This window comes from Bactrocera dorsalis, chromosome 3 (assembly GCF_023373825.1).
Source record: "Bactrocera dorsalis isolate Fly_Bdor chromosome 3, ASM2337382v1, whole genome shotgun sequence".
Taxonomy (NCBI): Eukaryota; Metazoa; Arthropoda; class Insecta; order Diptera; family Tephritidae; genus Bactrocera; species Bactrocera dorsalis.
The window spans coordinates 29546049-29560692 of NC_064305.1; positions in this window are offsets into that span (position 1 = coordinate 29546049).

Consider the following 14644-nt stretch of genomic DNA (forward strand, 5'->3'; position numbering starts at 1 on the left):
GCCTTGTCTGAAACCTCGTTTGGTATCGAACGGCTCGGAGAGGTCCTTCCCGATCCTGACGGAGCTTTTCGCGTTGCTCAGCGTCAGTTTACATAGCCGTATTAGTTTTGCGGGGATACCAAATTCAGACATCGCGGCATAAAGGAAGCTCCTTTTCGTGCTGTCGAAAGCAGCTTTGAAATCGACGAAGAGGTGGTGTGTGTCGATTCTCCTTTCACGGGTCTTTTCCAAGATTTGGCGCATGGTGAATATCTGGTCGGTTGTTGATTTGCCAGGTCTAAAGCCACACTGATAAGGTCCAATCAGGTCGTTGACGGTGGGCTTTAATATTTCACACAATACGCTCGATAGAACCTTATATGCGATGTTGAGGAGGCTAATCCCACTGTAGTTGGCGCAGATTGTGGGGTCTCCTTTTTTATGGATTGGGCATAGCACACTTAAATTCCAGTCGTTGGACATGCTTTCGTCCGACCATGTTTTACAAAGAAGCTGATGCATGCTCCTTATCAGTTCTTCGCCGCCGTGTTTGAATAGCCGGCAATCCATCGGCCCCTGCCGCTTTGTTGTTCTTCAGGCGGGTGATTGCTATTCGAACTTCTTCATGGTCGGGTAATGGAACGTCTGCTCCATCGTCATCGATTAGGGAATCGGGTTGGCCTTCTCCCGGTGTTGTGCTTTCACTGCCATTCAGCAGGCTGGAGAAGTGTTCCCTCCATAATTTAAGTATGCTCTGGGCATCGGTGACTAGATCACCTTTGGGTGTTCTAACTACAAGAGTATGCTCCGGTCTTGAAACCTTCTGTAAATCGCCGCATATTTTCTTAGAACTTTCAACCATTACCCCTGGCGACCAACTTATCTAGCTGTTCGTACTCACGCATTTCGGCCTCTTTCTTCTTCTGTCTGCAAATGCGTCTCGCTTCCCTCTTCAACTCTCGGTATCTATCCCATCCCGCACGTGTTGTGGTCGATCGTAACGTTGCGAGGTAGGCAGCCTGTTTTCTCTCCGCTGCGACACGGCACTCCTCGTCGTACCAGCTGTTCTTTTGCACTTTCCGAAAACCAATGGTTTCGGTTGCAGCTGTACGTAAGGAGTTTGAAATGCCGTCCCACAGTTCCCTTATACCGAGTTGTTGACGAGTGCTCTCAGAGAGCAGGAGTGCAAGCCGCAACAATAAAGTAGTCCGAGTCGATGTTAGGACCTCGGAGCGCACGCACATCTAAAACACTGCAGACGTGTCTTCCGTCTATCACAACATGATCGATCTGGTTGGTGGTTTTTCGATCCGGAGACAGCCAGGTAGCTAGTACTACAGATAACCATATTTTGGGCCCCGGCGAAGTCGATCAGCCTCAACCCATTTGGGGATGTTTCGTCGTGGAGGCTGAATTTACCGACCGTAGTGCCAAAGATACCTTCTTTGCCCACCCTGGCGTTGAAGTCGCCAAACACGATTTTGACATCGTGGCGGGGGCATCTCTCATAAGTGCGCTCCAAGCCCTCATAAAAGGCATCTTTGGTCACATCGTCCTTCTCTTCCGTCGGGGCGTGGGCGCAAATCAGCGATATGTTGAAGAACCTCGCTTTGATGCGGATTGTGGCTAGACGTTCATTCTCCGGAGTGAATGATAGCACTCGGCGACGGAGTGTCTCTCCCACCACGAATCCAACACCAAACTTGCGCTCCTTTATATGACCACTGTAGTAAATGTCACAAGGACCTAAGCGTTTCTGTCCTTGTCCCGTCCATCGCATTTCTTGGACGGCGGTGATGTCAGCCTTTATCTTTACGAGGACATCTACCAGCTGGGCAGCGGCACCTTCCCAATTAAGGGACCGGACATTCCCGGTGCATGCCCTCCAATCATAGTCCTTATTTCGTTTGCCATGGTCTTCATCATCGAGGCTGTTTGTTGTTTTTCATTGGGGGTGATTTTTACGTGGCGGGTCCCAAACCCAGCGCACAACCCTATGCAGGGGATGTTTCGCCTTCTCACTTTAGCTCGCCTTCAAACGGATGTTCTTAGGCTACCCAGAGGATACTTGGTCAAAGACCGGAAGTCGTGAGCTGCTTAAGTCATATGTAAAAGAATCGTTTCTGGCCACTCCCAAGTGAATGGCGATCAGAGAACTTTCCTCACTTGCGTGAACTTCTACACATGACTCCATCCTCAACACATACATACTCTCATAAACACACGTTTGAGTTGAAGGGTCATACACGGCGGGGAGCATATGCACTGGCCGTAAACAGCGCTACGTTGGTAGATGGTTGTTGGCAGCTGAAGGCCGTTATTTGTTTATTCATAAACAAACATTAACTCAATTTACCAGAACTTGCAAGCTCCCAGCAACATAATTCAGTCAACGGATTGCTGTTATGAAAGTAATGTTGTTGTTCATGCGCAGCTGCAAGGTCATGGCAATGCGAAGTGGCACCAGCTATGTCAAACATACAACCTGTTATGCAATAAGCATGAAAGTCACGGTTAGTTGACTTTTCGTAAAATTGGCCACATCGATTTACATTTAATATTGTATATTAATGTGAAATAAAACGCCACATATCTTTACCACAAGGGTTGTGAATTTTCTAATTAAAAAATGTTGGATTATATAATAGATTTTCATTCATTCCCAACATCGGGATTAGTTTTTCTCAACACAAAATTCAATTTTTTTTCTCAATATCAGAATTTAAAATATAAATTGTTTGAATTTGTAAGTTGACAGCCAGTGTCAGAATATCTCTCTAGTGTAGTGAACATGGTGTCTCTGTACGAGCTCTAATAGAAATAGTAGAACACGAAATAGTTGTTCTTCTTTGCTGGTGTAGACACCGCTTACGCGATTATAGCCGAGTCAACAACCGCACGGCAGTCGTTTCTTCTTTTCGCTATGTGGCACCAATTGGATATTCCAACCGAAGCCAGGTCCTTTTCCACTTGGTCCTTTCGATGGAGTGGAGGTGTTCCTCTTCCTCTGCTTCCTCCGGTGGGTACTGCGTCGAATACTTTCAGAGCAGGAGTGTTTTCATCCATCCATACAACATGACGTAGCCAGCGTAGCCGCTGTCTTTTAATTCGCTGAACTATGTCATGGTCATCGTATATCTCATACAGCTCATCGTCCCATCGAATGCGATATGCGCCGTGGCCAACGCGTAAAGGACCATAAATCTTTCGAAGAACCTTTCTCTCGTAAACTCACAACGTCTACTCATCAGTTGTTGTCATCGTCCAAGCCTCTGCACCATATAGCAGGACGGGAATTATGAGAGACGTATATAGTTTGTTTTTGTTCGTCGAGAGAGGACTTTACTTCTCAATTGCCTACTCAGTCCGAAGTAGCGCCTGTTGGCAAGAGTTATCCTGCGTTGGATTTCAAGGCTGACATTGTTGGTGGTGTTAATGGTAGTTCCCAGATAGACGAAATTATCCACGACTTCAAAGTTATAACTGTCAACAGTGACGTGAAGCCAAGTCGCGAGTGCGATGACCATTTATTTGATGACAGGAGATATTTTGTCTTGCCCTTGTTCACTGCCAGACCGATTTGCGTTGCTTCCTTGTTCAGTCTGGAGAAAGCAGAACTAACGGCGCGGGTGTTACGGCCGATGATATCATTCTTCTTAAATTCTGCAGCTCGAATTATTTTCTCCATCAGCTGATTAAGGAAGTCGCACGATAGAGTTTCGCTTGTCTGAAGCCTCGCTTGGTATCGAACGGCTTGGTTAGGTCCTTCCCGATCCTGATGGAGCTTTTGGTGTTGCTCAACGTCAGTTTACACAGCCGTATTAGTTTTGCGGGGATACCAAATTCAGACATCGCGGCATAAAGGCAGCTCTTTTTCGTGCTGTCGAAAGCAGCTTTGAAATCGACGATCGTGGTGTGTGTCGATTCTCTTTTTACGGGTCTTTTCCAAGATTTGTCGCATGGTGAATATCTAGTGGGTGCTTTATATGCCAGGTCTAAAGCCACTCTGATAAGGTGTAATCAGTTTATTGATGGTGGGCTCTAATCTTTCATACAATACGCTTGATAGAACCTTATATGCGATGTTGAAGAGGCTTATCCCACGGTAGTTGGCGCAGATTGTATGGTCTCCCGTTTTGTGAATTGGGCAGAGCATACTAGAATTTCAATCGTTGGGCATGTCCAACCATATTTAACAAAGAAGCTAATGCATGCTCCTTATCAGTTCTTTGCCGCCGTGTTTAAATGGCTCGCCCGCCAATTCATCGGCGCCCGCCGATTTGTTGTACTTCAAGCGGGTAATTGCTATTTGAACGTCTGCTCCATCGTCATCGATTGGGGAATCGGGTTCGCCTTCTCCTGGTGTTGTGCGTTTACTGCCATTCAGCAGGCTGGAGAAGTGTTCCCTCCGCCTTTGGGCGGTTCTACAAGAGTATGCTCCGGTCTTGAAACCTTCTGTTAGCCGCAACACACACGAAGTACGCAAATGTGAAAAAAGCGTAAATTTATTTAATTCTGAAACAATTTCAAATTTAAATTTTTAAGATTTGGACAAGCATCGGCGTATTTGCAAATTATTATCATTACCATAATAAATTCAGTTACTCTCGAGTATACTCGTATATCACTTTTATTTTCATATCTATAATATCAAAATTATCATAACTGTGACCTTAAATCTATTATTTCTATTAGTATTGGCTAATAAGACCAGACATCAGTTAAAATTTCATTTGCTACTCCAAATAACATAAACTCCGCAGGATGTAATGATGATTTATTTTATCGCCTGCAAATCATCCCCACCAGATGTACAACACTTATTATAACAATTTTCCAATTCTTGAAACAGGGTTCATGATGATAACTTTTTGGGATTGCCTCCAGCTCCTTTAGCGAACTTTGTTTAGTCACATCGATAGAAACAAGAAAAAATCATACGGGGCCAAATCTGGAGAATACGATGGTTGATCGATAGTATGCATTGCGGTTTTGGCGTTCAAATCGGTTGCAATCGTACTCTTTTTGAAAAAAAATCAGTTTTATCGGGACATTTCGAGTAAGAATACGTTTCATACCCCAAATACCACAAATCCTGGCGATTTTGAAGCACCATATCCTTAATTTTTTTTTTAATTTTCATCAGTTGGTGAGGTTGAGGGTCGTCCTGAACGAGGCATGTCTTCAACGATCTCTCGACCGTCTGTTAAGGCTTTATACCAATTGTGTTATTATCAAAACTGAATCTTTGTAAGTATTTTCCAACATTCGCAACGATTCCGCTCACGAAATTTGTTTAGAAATACAAAATTCGAGACAAATTCTTTGTTCCATATTTTTGTCCATTGTAAAAATTGCAACGCACTACGAAGGTGTATCGGCTTGAGCAGCTTGTTTGACAGATCGCGCCCACATTGGCATAGTAATTGAGGGCAGTTCTACCAACTTACCAAAACATGAAACAACATGTTTCTGAAATATTACTTTCCAAGGGAATTTGATTACAATTTCCAGGTGCTTTTTTGTCAGAATATATGTATAATACAATACAAATTTATTTATTTGTATAATTTTCAAATTGTTATTTTAATTGCAACTACCTAAGGATTTGTTTACAAAAGTCCCATTACTATTATAATTACTATTACATTACATTTAAAGCCAACTGTTATAATAAAAACTACATGGGAATTACAAAGTATATTCTTATTATTATAGAATTTAATTAAAAATTAAAACAATTATTTTAAATTACTCACACCAAACTCGAAAACTGCACACATTAAATACTCGTGCCATTTAGTGTACAAATTTATATGTATACTAGAGGACCCGCTTACGTTTTACTGTGACTGATACATAGATAGTACTACTAATACCATCTATATGATTTCTATTACTAAGATTATAAGTATTAGTTAAGGAATAATCGCATTTTTGATGAAGCAACAAAAATGAATCAAAAACCATTTTGTGCGTTAAGAAAGAATTGGTTTTTGGGGTAAAAATACTACTGAATTTGGGTTGGCATCAGTGAAATCAATCGAGTCCAATCGATTATCAGCCTGGTGGACTGCATATTAAGAAACGGTTCTCAAGCGTGGAAAGACAAAAAAATCGGCTGGCAAGGTTATAGCATCAGTCTTTTGGGATGCCTGTGGTATATTATTCATCGAATGATAAATGAGCCAGTTTTAATTCATTGCATTGTGTATTTGATTGCAGTTCTATTCTACCATTCCCAATATTTAGCAATTTTATTATTTTTTAGGAAGTAACAGTTTGAAATTGTACGCATATACATATGTATTCATCGTTCCCGTTTTAATATTGCATTGCTCTGTGCAATGATTTCTGTATATCTCAAATTTTAATAGACCTTTTTATCAACACTTCAGTTATGCCACTATTTATTATGCCAGACCTTTTGCAATTTTAAATTGTCTGTCAAGATACCCCCTCCAATAGTTAGCAGGTATGAAAAAAATGTTATAGTTACCCATTGATGTATTGAATCACCCAATTTATTACTTAAGAACGAACAACTCTGTCCACAATATAAAAACTTGATCCACAGATTTCGCCTTTTACTTTGGCATCGATTTCTTTTATGCACGTTTACGCCAATTTAAGGTTTGAATATTGGATACTGCGATGGTAGCGCCATCTATCGGTCAAACATTCCAAAATTAACAATTGATTAAAAATACAAAAAATAATTAAAGAAATATTTTCCAATGGACCAAATTGTAAATCTAAACTATTCTCCAATCTCCTTGAACATACACACAAAATTTCATCAAAATCGGTCCATCCGTTTAGGAGCAGTTCAAATGCAAACACACGGTCAGAAGATTTAATATATAAAGATATACTACAAATAACTTTCATACATATATACGCCGATCATTAGGTGCGGGGTCCTCACAGCGCGGTCCAGTCCGGTCCAACTTCGACTCATAAGCTCAAAATGAACTCTGCCAACGCTGAACGGCTGTCGCTATCTGCAATTGCAAATACATAAATGCGCTTGTTTTTCGGTCAATATAAGGTACACAGACATGTATAACTACTATTTATATTTTAGTTTGCGCGCATAATGAGGCCATTTGGTTGATATTTAATTAACAAAAACACAGAGAGAAAAAGCTGAAATGAGACAGAGGCAAGTGTTAAGTGGCAGTGGGCTGTTGGAAAAAGTAATAGTAAACCTGACTCGTTGGTGTCAATGTGCAATGGCAACTGAAAATGTTTAGCGCACTTCCGCATACAGTCATACAGAAAGCGGAGCTCGTCAGCTGCGCATAGCCAGTATAATTGCACATCTACAAGCGCGCCATGGCAGAGTGAGTTTGTGTATGAAACTCAGCGAAGTGTGTTTATGTGTATTAGAGCGGGTTGATTTTTTTTATCGTATTTACGGGAAATGTTCTATGTATCATTTTGAACAATTTTGCCTAAAAGACTATGGGCCTGAAATCGGTTTGGAGCCAAGAAATTTTTAAGGTGAAGCTTAAAAATCTGAATAATCCCTTATATGTGAGATATATTTGATATAGTTGTTCGATCTGACAAATTCAGATAAAGGATCAATAGAAAATCAAAATAGAAAATGTAATTTCATTCGGATGTCTCAAAAACTGACGAACAAAATTACCTTAAAAATCACCGATTTGAAAACGGGTTTAGACCCATAGGCTCATTAGGCAAAGTTGTTCAAAATTATCCGTATATAAGTTTTCCTCACTCACGATTTTACCATAATTCGCTGTAAACCGACCCACTGTGAAGGATATGTACGCCGAGTGTGCTGCATGTTAGTGGATTAAACATCAGTAGTGACCAGTGCTCTCTGTGTATGCTGGATATTCCAATATTAAGCTTTACATGGCTACGATGTTTCTATTATGTCTTTATTTTAATAATTATGCGCTTTTTTTCTTACTCATTTGGTGGCTTGTATGTGAGTGCTCCAGTTAAAGCTTGTGTCTGGTGTGTGTGTTGGTATGAATATTTAGTTACTTTCTTTTTTGGGTTAATCTTCAATATTTGTGCAAATTACTGGTAATAATATCGGAATACTGAAGGGAAATGTACAAAATATTTGTAGAAAAAAAGATAATGAGACAAATATTGGGCAGTCGAAAAAGTCTTTTCGAATTTCTAAACAAACTTCAACTTATTTTTTTTTTATATTTATAGTTTTTGCCATTTTTCCGCCAAAAATATATAAATAAATAAATAGGTTCGATAGGGAGCGAAATGAAGTACTTATCGAAATACGTCGAACAATTAGGTTGTCCGTCTGATCAAGTAAATTGACCCGTGTGAAGCGTTGTACGATGGCTGAGAAATCGAATCATGTGCGGCTGTTGTTGTTTTTTGTCCTTTGGTGCGTAATTAAAAATAGGTGTGGGGTTCTCATGAGTGGTGTATTTGTTACATACGAGTAGATTGCCTCTTTAATTTCGTGATTGGCAAAGTCTTACAATAGTGTGGTTAATTCAAACGAGGTCGTAGAACATTCCAAGACGAATTTCCTGAAAGTCGTTCAAAATAAAATTTTGTTCCGAAAACTGAAATTGCAAGACCGTCAAATGACCAAGCGTGAGATAGAGGCAACTACAGGTATTAGTGGGACCGGCTACATACCGGCATTTTTATTCAACATTGCACAAACATTTGATTGTTGAAAATTTTTTTCATGTGAGATCTATTGTTGCCCGCACAAAAAATACACGTGTCGATTGGTCGAGAGAAATGTTTAAAAAAATCAATAGCGATGCTTCAAAACACAACTATGACAACACGTAATGTGTTGTGGATTTATACGTATAAGTCGGAAAGTAAACAGCAGACGACTTTATGGGTGATGAGCCGAATCCCAAACAAGTTGTTCTCACACAAAGCACTTTCAAGCAAATGTTTTCCTGTTCCTTATTATGAAAAAGATGGACGTGTCGCAACCATACCATTAGAACAATGTATAATACTAAATTCTGAGTGTCACACAATATTTTGTTTCCAGGTGTATTTTAAGAAATTGACGCGTTCAAAATGCATGTATTGGAGATATTTCAATCAAAGTAGCAAAATTGCTTCGATAATTGGTTAAAGCGCATATAAAAGTATTTAGCGCTTAAAATGCAACAAAGCATTTTCGGAAGATTAATATTATTTTTGTTTTTTGAGCGCGAAATATAAAAGGCGTACTACTGTTAGAAGTGATTTGTTGTATTAAGGTGTGCCAATATTGTGCCGTTTTGAGTGGTGTACTACTCTGTATGATCAACAAATAGTGAGACTTTGTTCATAATTTAAAAACTATTACTTTATTCTTCAAAATCGACATCGTCACCCTCTAAGTATTTTCCTTTGTCCAAATACACTAATTCCGAGGTTTCTCTAATCCTCGGAATAGTTTTTAAAGGCAATTTCCGGAATAGCCATCGATGCGTATTGCAATTTACGTTTAATGGCTTCAATTGACTCAAAACGGTCTTCCAGAAGCAGTCGTTTGAGTTTGCTGAACGGTGCTAAATCAGGTGAATATGGTGGTTACTGCAGGATATTGGTTGAAAATACGTCGAAAAACTCACATAGAATCAATGCAGTATGCAACAGTGTACTATCGTGGTGCAAAAACCAATAGTTGTCGGCCCATAATCTGACCTCTTTTAACGAATAGTTTCGCGTATACGACACATAATACTCAAATAGTATTCCTTAATGACAATTTGACCGGTCCGAAGGATTTTTAAGTGTAGTATGCCTCGACAATCGAAGAAAACTGTCAACTTAACCTTGCTTTAAGGATATGATTTGACGTTTTCTTTTCGGACTCGGCTCAACTATATTCCGATCTTCCACCGATTGTTCGTCTGTGTCCGGGTCGTAAGCATAGATCCAAGACTCGTTGCCAGTAATAACACGTTTCATGATATCCTGGTATTTTAAAAGTTTTGTTTTACAGACGCGACGCTGTTTTTTCGAAAAAATTTTGTGATTTTGGAACCAATCGTGCTTTCACTTTTCTTAGGAACACATGATCTTTCAAAATGGTTTCCACTGATCGTTCCGAAATTCCAACTTTGTCATTAAAATCAGCTCCTTTATTTTATGGGCGTGTTGATTATCGGTTGATGAGGAGGGCCGTCCTGGACATGGTTCGTCTTTAACGCGTTCTCGACCCTCTTTGAATAATTTGCATCAATGAAAAATACTTGCCCGCGGCAAAAAATTATCACCGATGGCCTTCTACAATATTCAAAACGTTTTGGTGCCAGAAATTTGATTCCGTACACGAAATTTTGTTGAGTGATTTAACTCACCGTAAAAATCGCCGAATTCCTTTTATTTACTTAAGAAAAACAAGCGTATGCTAGACCCTGATGATTATTATGTGATGTGACATTTGGCACAGATATCGCTGACAGTCATACCAACTTAGAAAAAAATATTTCAACAAATTCGTTTTTGCGCGAAATTTATATTAAAAACTGTTACTATTTTCAGCCCACAGTTGTAATTTCCGAACAAGCTTGTAAGATCGGACCACTATAACATATTGCTGCCATACAAACTGATCGGTCAAAATCAAGTGTTTGTCTTTGTGAAGAAAATTATTAATTTTTTTTACCGCAGTAATTTTTTTGTGACAGACAATTGCTTTTCAGACTGATATAATTGGTGCGGTATTTAAATATGTTTGTAACTTTTTACAACGTAATCAAGTGTTTCAATTTCACACTGTTCCATTTTGATCCTTTCCCTAAACATTCCGCTAATTTTAATAATTCTGCATTGTTTATAATACAGTTACAGGCAATTTTCTCTGTCTTTTGCTTTCCACTTCCCATCCACACTCGCTTTCTTCACTATTATCTCGTGATTATTTCAGCAGCAACTCTACAGCACCTATTATCCGCCAACTTATTTCACAGTCACTACATTATGAGCGCTCTACTTTTGCAAAGAAGTCATTTAGTTTAAATGCTATCATTTTAAATATGTTTAATTAAAATTGAGCCGTTTAGCGCGACACTCAGCCAACGTTATTATAATCTTCTTCCTTCGTCACGGTTTTTTGTACTTTTATGGATTTTTTCACAGTCAGTCACCAGCGGCTTGTGGGTAGTATAGTTTCTCCGAATATAGTGCAACTCGCCTTATCTGCATTCAGGCGAATTATCGCGTTAATCTAAATATGTGTTGGCGGTAGCGATTGTGATGATGCGAAGCCGTGGTGCATACACACAATGTGTTGTTAGATACACATACGTTTGTTTGTTTTTAGTACAGTTATATAAGTTAAATGTCTTTAAGTTTTTTATTTAAATTTTTTATTTCATTACGTTTTATAAACACTGTACAAAAATACTTTATTAAAGTTAAAGTTTCTTGGAGCGATGTCCAACCTGCTTGAAGGATAGCCGAATTAAAAGTGAAACTTAAATCTAAGCTTATGCTATCACCAACTTAATATTCTAAGCGCCGGCAGAGTGAGACGTCGGCAGCGACGCATATTGTTAGTGGCGTGCTAGTAGCGTCATTTAGTTTAGCGTTCTTTTAGTGGGTAGCGGTAAAGTGGCGTGCTAGTAGCGTCATTAAAATCTCTGTTTTTAGTTTGGCGTTCTTTTAGTGGGTAGCGGTAAAGTGGCGTGATGTGTTTGCCAAATTATGTACCTGCATTTCAGAGCATTCTTAGGCTTACATGGTACAGCACACTGTATAACAAAATATTTATTTTGTTAACTCCTCCCTTCTTAATTTCGAACGTCCGCGTTCGACAGCCAAGTGTAAAGTTGTAAAGTTTTATTTGGACAACTGACTTCGATGTAAAGAGTACTATGGCTGAGCTGTAGAATCGTGTTTCGTACTGTAAGCTTTTGTTTATAAAATGTTTCAATGAGCGACATATGTACATACATACATATGTAGTGTATTAGGCACTGGTATCGTATTCAATGACGATTGGCTTGATTCCTTAGGCTGGTTATAGGTGCTGTTTATTCGTCTTTGCGCAATTAAGTGGTGTATTTCTTAACTACGTACATACATATTTTACATGATTTACTGCTTAAAGTTTAAATATTAGAAAAAGGGTTACAATTCATTTTCATTCTTCATATTTCACATTCATATTTAAATATTGGAAAAAGTTTACAATTCATTTTCTTTTTTCATATTTTACATTCATATTTAAATATTGCAAAAAATTTTACAATTCATTTTCATTCCTACAAGTGATTCTTACTCTAAATAATTCTAAAAATTTTTTATTTATATGAAGTTATAATATTGGCCTTGGCTCAGTTAATAACATGAGTATATGTAGTCATTTTTTCTTTTTACAATTTCAATTTTAAATATTTTTATTTTTACTTTTTAGTTTTATTTTTGATAGTAAGGTTATATTCTATTTACTTTAACGTATTTTTTCTAATTCTGATGCATATTATTTTTGTAATTTTTCAATAAGTTATAATTTTAACTTTTTACTTAAAGCAGTTTTTAATTAAATTTTTATGAACGGTTTTACCTGATTTGGTGAGGACAGTACTGTTAAAGTTTTTAGCGACTATTTCCTCTTTATAACGTGGAGTTAATTTATTTCCTAACTTGCACTGTTTCACGATTTTTTTAATCTTGGCTCTCATTTGTGGAAAATAAAACTTTTCTAGAATTTGCAACTTGTTTTCTTCGCTATTTCGGTGGGCACGATTGTGTTCATTAATAACTTCTTTATTTTGATCGGCTGAATTTGTTAGATCTCTTACTAACTTCCTAGTGAACTGTATTTTGTATCTGTTGAAACGATCGGCAAAAATTTTTTGTATCATACCTAGTGTTCGTTCGTCTGTCATGAGGCCATTAGTAACCGATGGGTTCAGATATGATTGAAGGATATTGGCTAATTTTTCTTCGTTGAAAGTTACATCAGTTACTGTGAGACGATGATATGTTGGGAATGGAATTTCAAACTTGTAGTCAGTGTTATTTCCTACATTGAGGATGATTTGGTTTTTGAATACGTTAAGGGGTACATTGGCAAATGGTATCAAATTCTGTGAGGAGCTTTCGTCGCTGTTCTGGGTCAACGTCATAGAGTTAATATGTGAATTGCGAGGGGGACGAGATAAAGCATCCGCAACTTTATTCCTTGTTCCGGGTTTGTACTGTAGTTCGTAATGATATTCTTCTAAAATTGATTTCCATCGCTTCATTTTAGAATTGGAATTTTTGTTAGATAAGGCGTATGTTAATGGTTGATGGTCTGTAAAGATCTTTACTTTGGCAGTCCCGTACAAGTAGTTTCGAAGGCATTTCAAAGCCCAAATAATAGCTAGCATTTCTCTCTCGTTAGTGGCATATGCTTCCTCCGTTTTACTTAGGGTTCTCGAAATGAATATAATGGGTCTATTTTCCTGTGTTAATACTGCGCCAATAGCGTATTTTGATGCGTCCGTCGTTAGGTGAAATTCCTTATTATAATCGGGATAAGATAGCATAACGTCTTCCGACAATAGAGAATTTTTTACCTTTTGGAATGCATCGATGGCTTCTTTGGAAAGGTTAATGTATTTCCTACTAGAAAGTCTTTTGGATATATGTCCTTCCTCCCCCCTTAAAAGGGATGTCAAGGGTTTCTTCAATTTGGCGTAATCTTTTATAAAACGACGATAGAAACCGGACAGTCCTAGAAATGACCTGAGGTCTTTTATAGTTCTTGGACAGGGAAAGTTTTTAATTGCCTCTACTTTTTTTGGGTTGGTTCGTATACCATTTTGGGATACAATAAAACCAAGGAATTCGACTTCTGTTTTCAAGAATTCACATTTGTCGATTTGCACCTTGATATTAGCGTTTTGTAAAGTTCGAAATATGGTTTCGATATTTTGGAAATGTGATTCGGTATCTTCACTAAATACGATTATGTCGTCAATGTATACGTAGCATATTTTCCCTATGTGCTCACGTAAAATATCGTCGAGTGCACGTTGAAAAATTGATGGTGCATTTTTGAGACCGAATGTCTTGTGAACTCGTATTTTCCGTGTCTTACGGAGAAAGTCGTTTTTTTTATATCGTTCTCTTTTAGAGGTATTTGGTGAAATCCACTTTTAAGGTCTATGACTGAAAATAATTTGCTTTTTCCTAGTTCTGAGAGTACGTTACTGATGTCGGGTATGGGATAACGATCAGGAATGGTGACGGTATTGAGTTTCCTATAATCAATAACGAGTCGATATTTTTTCTTTCCTGAAGCGTCTATTTTCTTTGGTACTATCCATACCGGAGAATTATAAGGAGACCGTGAAGGTCGAATTATGTTATTGTCAAGAAGTTCCTGTATTTGTTTTTCAACTTCATCTTTTAGGGAAATAGGATATGGGTAATATGCCGAATATATTGGCCTTTCGGTTGTAGTTTTTATTTCACCTTTTACGATGGTTGTGAATGTAAGCTTTTCGTTTGGTTCAGCAAATAAATTCGTTTACGATTTCTGAATTATTGTCTTATTAAATTTTCGATATGAAGTTTTTCTTGTTCAGTCATGTGTTCTGTTCTGATGCCAATGTTATTTAAGGAATTTGCAGATTGTTGTTTTATTTTGATTTTATAGTTATTGCAAATAGTCATAAAATTTTCTTTCGTATGAATG